This window comes from Pecten maximus, chromosome 1 (assembly GCF_902652985.1).
Source record: "Pecten maximus chromosome 1, xPecMax1.1, whole genome shotgun sequence".
In the NCBI taxonomy this organism is placed as follows: Eukaryota; Metazoa; Mollusca; class Bivalvia; order Pectinida; family Pectinidae; genus Pecten; species Pecten maximus.
In genome coordinates this window covers 22314565-22321924 of record NC_047015.1, presented here as the reverse complement: position 1 = coordinate 22321924, position 7360 = coordinate 22314565, and the positions used below count along the sequence as shown (strand labels likewise).

Here is a 7360-nt window from a genome sequence, read left to right as displayed (position 1 = left end):
CTCAGGTAGCTGAGAAACAGGCCAGTCTGTTCTGTTTTGTTGTTGGGCAAGACACTTTACCTTATGTACCTTAACTCTGAAAAAATCAATGACCATAACAGAACTTGACTGGCATTATCATTATAATAAGTGGTTATGGAATTGTGACAAGAATGGTGGTAAATGGTAACATTACATGCCAATTAAATGGTGGAGGCATAAAAAAACAAAATGTATGATTATAATTCAAAGATGTCTTTTATTAATATTTAATGTAACACAAGATCTTCATCACTGAATCCTGACAACATCCACAAATCATTAAGTCTACACACATTCTGCCACTTGCTATTTATCCATGATACGACATGCAAAAAATCCCTTTTCCTGTTGTGCATCCCATTGCTCAGTCTGAAACAGAAAAGTAAGATGTTTCTAAATACATGAACACATAAAACATCATTATTAATCACTATATAAGCAACCAGAAAAAGGTTGCTGTTACAGTTACAGCAATATAATTTACACCGATAACAAAATTTCGAAACACAATCAGAAATATTTAGATCACTAATAATAATACAATTGGAATATCTTTGTGCACATTAAAATGAAATCTTGATCTTCAATGTCAAAATACAGAAACCTGTAACTGTGGCATCATTTACCTGTTTATTTCCTATTATATAGTTTGTCAATTATCCACCAATATAAACCTCTAGGTCAGACTAAATATGACCTAACTAGTACCCAATGTAGTAATCAATATAAACCTCTAGGTCAGACTAAATAAGACTTAACCAGTACCCAATGTAGTCACCAATATAAACCTCTAGGTCAGACTAAATATGACCTAACTAGTACCCAATGTAGTAATCAATATAAACCTCTAGGTCAGACTAAATATGACTTAACCAGTACCCAATGTAGTCACCAATATAAACCTCTAGGTCAGACTAAATATGACCTAACTATAAACCTCTAGGTCAGACTAAATATGACCTAACTATAAACCTCTAGGTCAGACTAAATATGACCTAACTAGTACCCAATGTAGTAATCAATATAAACCTCTAGGTCAGACTAAATATGACCTAACTATAAACCTCTAGGTCAGACTAAATATGACCTAACTAGTACCCAATGTAGTCACCAATATAAACCTCTAGGTCAGACTAAATATGACCTAACTAGTACCCAATGTAGTAATCAATATAAACCTCTAAGTCAGACTAAATATGACTTAACCAGTACCCAATGTAGTCACCAATATAAACCTCTAGGTCAGACTAAATATGACCTAGCTATAAACCTCTAGGTCAGACTAAATATGACCTAACTATAAACCTCTAGGTCAGACTAAATATGACCTAACTAGTACCCAATGTAGTAATCAATATAAACCTCTAGGTCAGACTAAATATGACCTAACTATAAACCTCTAGGTCAGACTAAATATGACCTAACTAGTACCAAATGTAGTCACCAATATAAACCTCTAGGTCAGACTAAATATGACCTAACTAGTACTTGATTGATTGATTGATGGGGCTTAACGTCCTTGTTCCGGTTATAACCAAGACTAGGACAATCCTAACTAGTACCGAATGTAGTCACCAATATAAACCTGTAGGTCAGACTAAATATGACCTCACTAGTACCCAATGTAGTCACCAATATAAGCCTCTAGGTCAGACTAAATATGACCTAACTAGTACCCAATGTAGTCACCAATATAAACCTCTAGGTCAGACTAAATATGACCTAACTAGTACCCAATGTAGTCACCAATATAAACCTCTAGGTCAGACTAAATATGACCTAACTAGTACCCAATGTAGTCACCAATATAAACCTCTAGGTCAGACTAAATATGACCTAACTATAAACCTCTAGGTCAGACTAAATATGATCTAACTAGTACCCAATGTAGTCACCAATATAAACCTCTAGGTCAGACTAAATATGACCTAACTAGTACCGTATGTAGTCACCAATATAAACCTCTAGGTCATACTAAATATGACCTAGCTAGTACCCAATGTAGTTACCAATATAAACCTGTAGGTCAGACTAAATATGACCTAACTATAAACCTCTAGGTCATACTAAATATGACCTAGCTAGTACCCAATGTAGTCACCAATATAAACCTCTAGGTCAGACTAAATATGACCTAACTAGTACCGTATGTAGTCACCAATATAAACCTCTAGGTCATACTAAATATGACCTAGCTAGTACCCAATGTAGTTACCAATATAAACCTCTAGGTCAGACTAAATATGACCTAACTAGTACCGTATGTAGTCACCAATATAAACCTCTAGGTCAGACTAAATATGACCTAACTAGTACCCAATGTAGTCACCAATATAAACCTCTAGGTCAGACTAAATATGACCTAACTAGTACCCAATGTAGTCACCAATATAAACCTCTAGGTCAGACTAAATATGACCCAACTATTACCCAATGTAGTCACCAATATAAACCTCTAGGTCAGACTAAATATGACCTAACTAGTACCCAATGTAGTCACCAATATAAACCTCTTCACCAGACTAAATATGATCCAACTAGTACCCAATGTATGTCACCAATATAAACCTCTAGTTCAGACTAAATATGACCTAACTAGTAACCTATGTATACGTAGTCACCAATATAAACCTCTAGGTCAGACTAAATATGACCTAACTAGTACCGTATGTAGCCACCAATATAAACCTCTAGGTCAGACTAAATATGACCTAACTAGTACCGTATGTAGCCACCAATATAAACCTCTAGGTCAGACTAAATATGACCTAACTAGTACCCAATGTAGTCACCAATATAAACCTCTAGGTCAGACTAAATATGACCTAACTAGTACCCAATGTAGTCACCAATATAAACCTCTAGGTCAGACTAAATATGACCTAACTAGTACCCAATGTAGTCACCAATATAAACCTCTAGGTCAGACTAAATATGACCTAACTAGTACCGTATGTAGTCACCAATAAACCTCTAGGTCAGACTAAATATGACCTAAGTAGTACCCAATGTAGCCACCAATATAAACCTCTAGGTCAGGCTAAATATGACCTAACTAGTACCCAATGTAGTCACCAATATAAACCTCTAGGTCAGGCTAAATATGACCTAACTAGTACCCACTGTAGCCACCAATATAAACCTCTAGGTCAGACTAAATATGACCCAACTAGTACCCAATGTAGTCACCAATATAAACCTCTTCGCCAGACTAAATATGACCTAACTAGTACCGTATGTAGTCACCAATATAAACCTCTAGGTCAGACTAAATATGACCTCACTAGTACCCAATGTAGTCACCAATATAAACCTCTAGGTCAGACTAAATATGACCTAACTAGTACCCAATGTAGTCACCAATATAAACCTCTAGGTCAGACTAAATATGACTTAACTAGTACCCAATGTAGTCACCAATATAAACCTCTAGGTCAGACTAAATATGACCTAACTAGTACCCAATGTAGTCACCAATATAAACCTCTAGGTCAGACTAAATATGACCTAACTAGTACCCAATGTAGTCACCAATATAAACCTCTAGGTCAGACTAAATATGACCTAACTAGTACCCAATGTAGTCACCAATATAAACCTCTAGGTCAGACTAAATATGACCTAACTAGTACCGTATGTAGTCACCAATATAAACCTCTAGGTCAGACTAAATATGACCTAACTATTTACCGTATCATACGGTAAATAGTTAGGTCATATTTAGTCTGACCTAGAGGTTTATATTGGTGACTACATACGGTAACTGTATGTAGTCACCAATATAAACCTCTAGGTCAGACTAAATATGACCTAACTAGTACCTAACTAGTACCCAATGTAGCCACCAATATAAACCTCTAGGTCAGACTAAATATGACCTAACTAGTACCCAATGTAGTCACCAATATAAACCTCTTCGCCAGACTAAATATGTCCTAACTAGTACCCAATGTAGTCACCAATATAAACCTCTTCGCCAGACTAAATATGTCCTAACTAGTACCCAATATTTAATGTAGCCACCAATATAAACATCTAGGTCAGACTAAATATGACCTAACTAGTACCCAATGTAGGCACCAATATAAACCTCTAGGTCAGACTAAATATGACCTAACTAGTACCCAATGTAGTCACCAATATAAACCTCTAGGTCAGACTAAATATGACCTAACTAGTACCCAATGTAGCCACCAATATAAACCTCTAGGTCAGACTAAATATGACCTAATTAGGACCCAATGTAGTCACCAATATAAACCTCTAGGTCAGACTAAATATGACCTAACTAGTACCCAATGTAGGCACCAATATAAACCTCTAGGTCAGACTAAATATGACTTAACTAGTACCCAATGTAGTAATCAATATAAACCTCTAGGTCAGACTAAATATGACCTAACTAGTACCCAATGTAGTAATCAATATAAACCTCTAGGTCAGACTAAATATGACCTAACTAGTACCCAATGTAGTCACCAATATAAACCTCTAGGTCAGACTAAATATGACTTAACTAGTACCCAATGTAGTCACCAATATAAACCTCTAGGTCAGACTAAATATGACCTAACTAGTACCCAATGTAGTCACCAATATAAACCTCTAGGTCAGACTAAATATGACCTAACTAGTACCTAACTAGTACCCAATGTAGCCACCAATATAAACATCTAGGTCAGACTAAATATGACCGAACTAGTACCTAATGTAGTAATCAATATAAACCTCTAGGTCGGACTAAATATGACCTAACTAGTACCCAATGTAGCCACCAATATAAACCTCTAGGTCAGACTAAATATGACCTAACTAGTACCCAATGTAGGCACCAATATAAACCTCTAGGTCAGACTAAATATGACCTAACTAGTACCCAATGTAAGCACCAATATAAACCTCTAGGTCAGACTAAATATGACCTAACTAGTACCCAATGTAGTCACCAATATAAACCTCTAGGTCAGACTAAATACATATAATACTGTATGACCTAACTAGTACCCAATGTAGTCACCAATATAAACCTCTTCGTCAGACTTAATATGACCTAACTAGTACCCAATGTAGTCACCAATATAAACCTCTAGGTCAGACTAAATATGACCCAACTACTACCCAATGTAGTCACCAATATAAACCTCTAGGTCAGACTAAATATGACCTAACTAGTACCCAATGTAGTCACCAATATAAACCTCTAGGTCAGACTAAATATGACCTAACTAGTACCCAATGTAGTCACCAATATAAACATCTAGGTCAGACTAAATATGACCTAACTAGTACCTAACTAGTACCCAATGTAGCCACCAATATAAACCTCTAGGTCAGACTAAATATGACCTAACTAGTACCTAACTAGTACCCAATGTAGTCACCAATATAAACCTCTTCGCCAGACTAAATATGTCCTAACTAGTACCCAATGTAGTCACCAATATAAACCTCTAGGTCAGACTAAATATTACCTAACTAGTACCCAATGTAGCCACCAATATAAACATCTAGGTCAGACTAAATATGACCTAACTAGTACCCAATGTAGTCACCAATATAAACCTCTAGGTCAGACTAAATATGACCTAACTAGTACCCAATGTAGCCACCAATATAAACCTCTAGGTCAGACTAAATATGACCTAACTAGTACCCAATGTAGCCACCAATATAAACCTCTAGGTCAGACTAAATATGACCTAACTAGTACCCAATGTAGCCACCAATATAAACCTCTAGGTCAGACTAAATATGACCTAACTAGTACCCAATGTAGTAATCAATATAAACCTCTAGGTCAGACTAAATATGACCTAACTAGTACCCAATGTAGTCACCAATATAAACCTCTAGGTCAGACTAAATATGACCTAACTAGTACCCAATGTAGTCACCAATATAAACCTCTAGGTCAGACTAAATATGACCTAACTAGTACCTAACTAGTACCCAATGTAGCCACCAATATAAACCTCTAGGTCAGACTAAATATGACCTAACTAGTACCCAATGTAGCCACCAATATAAACCTCTTCGCCAGACTAAATATGACCTAACTAGTACCCAATGTAGTCACCAATATAAACCTCTAGGTCAGACTAAATATGACCTAACTAGTACCTAACTAGTACCCAATGTAGCCACCAATATAAACATCTAGGTCAGACTAAATATGACCTAACTAGTACCCAATGTAGCCACCAATATAAACCTCTAGGTCAGACTAAATATGACCTAACTAGTACCCAATGTAGCCACCAATATAAACCTCTAGGTCAGACTAAATATGACCTAACTAGTACCCAATGTAGTCACCAATATAAACCTCTAGGTCAGACTAAATATGACCGAACTAGTACCCAATGTAGTAATCAATATAAACCTCTAGGTCGGACTAAATATGACCTAACTAGTACCCAATGTAGCCACCAATATAAACCTCTAGGTCAGACTAAATATGACCTAACTAGTACCCAATGTAGTCACCAATATAAACCTCTAGGTCAGACTAAATATGACCGAACTAGTACCCAATGTAGCCACCAATATTAACCTCTAGGTCAGACTAAATATGACCTAACTAGTACCCAATGTAGCCACCAATATAAACCTCTAGGTCAGATTTGATATGAGCTTAGTAACTACTAGTAATTTTACTCAATGCTATGTTTAATATCATGTGTTCAACATATGACTAGGCTTTGTTTAACCAACTTCAATTCAACAACTTTAATTTCCTAATGTAACAGATCAAGCCACATATCGGTGCATACTGTATGAAGGTCATAATCACAGTTATGTCAGCTTCCTGGCTGTACTCACCCATTCAGAGGGACAGAGGGTTGAGTAACCCATTTTGAAGTACATGCATCCATCGTAGTCCTCTCCCATTTTCCTAACGCAGCGGTGGTAATCTACATAGTATTGCCAGCACATCCTACAAACAACCAGTTAAATAATTATAGACATCCTACAAACAACCAGTTAAATAATTATAGACATCCTACAAACAACCAGTTAAATAATTTTAGACATCCTACAAACAACCAGTTAAATAATTATAGACATCCTACAAACAACCAGTTAAATAATTATAGACATCCTACAAACAACCAGTTAAATAATTATAGACATCCTACAAACAACCAGTTCAATAATTATAGACATCTTACAAACAACCAGTTCAATAATTATAGACATCCTACAAACAACTAGTTAAATAATTATAGACATCCTACAAACAACTAGTTAAATAATTATAGACATCCTACAAACAACTAGTTAAATAATTATAGACATCCTACAAACAACCAGTTAAATAATTATAGACATCCTACAA

General features: G+C 35.8%; 1 long non-coding RNA gene across 1 annotated transcript; it reads right to left on the bottom strand.

Annotated features, from left to right (window-relative positions):
- Positions 1 to 218: 218 nt before the first annotated feature.
- Positions 219 to 6983, bottom strand: LOC117327908. Its single transcript, XR_004532753.1, has 2 exons — positions 6844 to 6983; positions 219 to 390 (listed from the first exon to the last, which is right to left on the bottom strand). It is a non-coding gene; the product is annotated as an uncharacterized LOC117327908 (long non-coding RNA).
- Between the last annotated feature and the right edge of the window lie 377 nt (positions 6984 to 7360).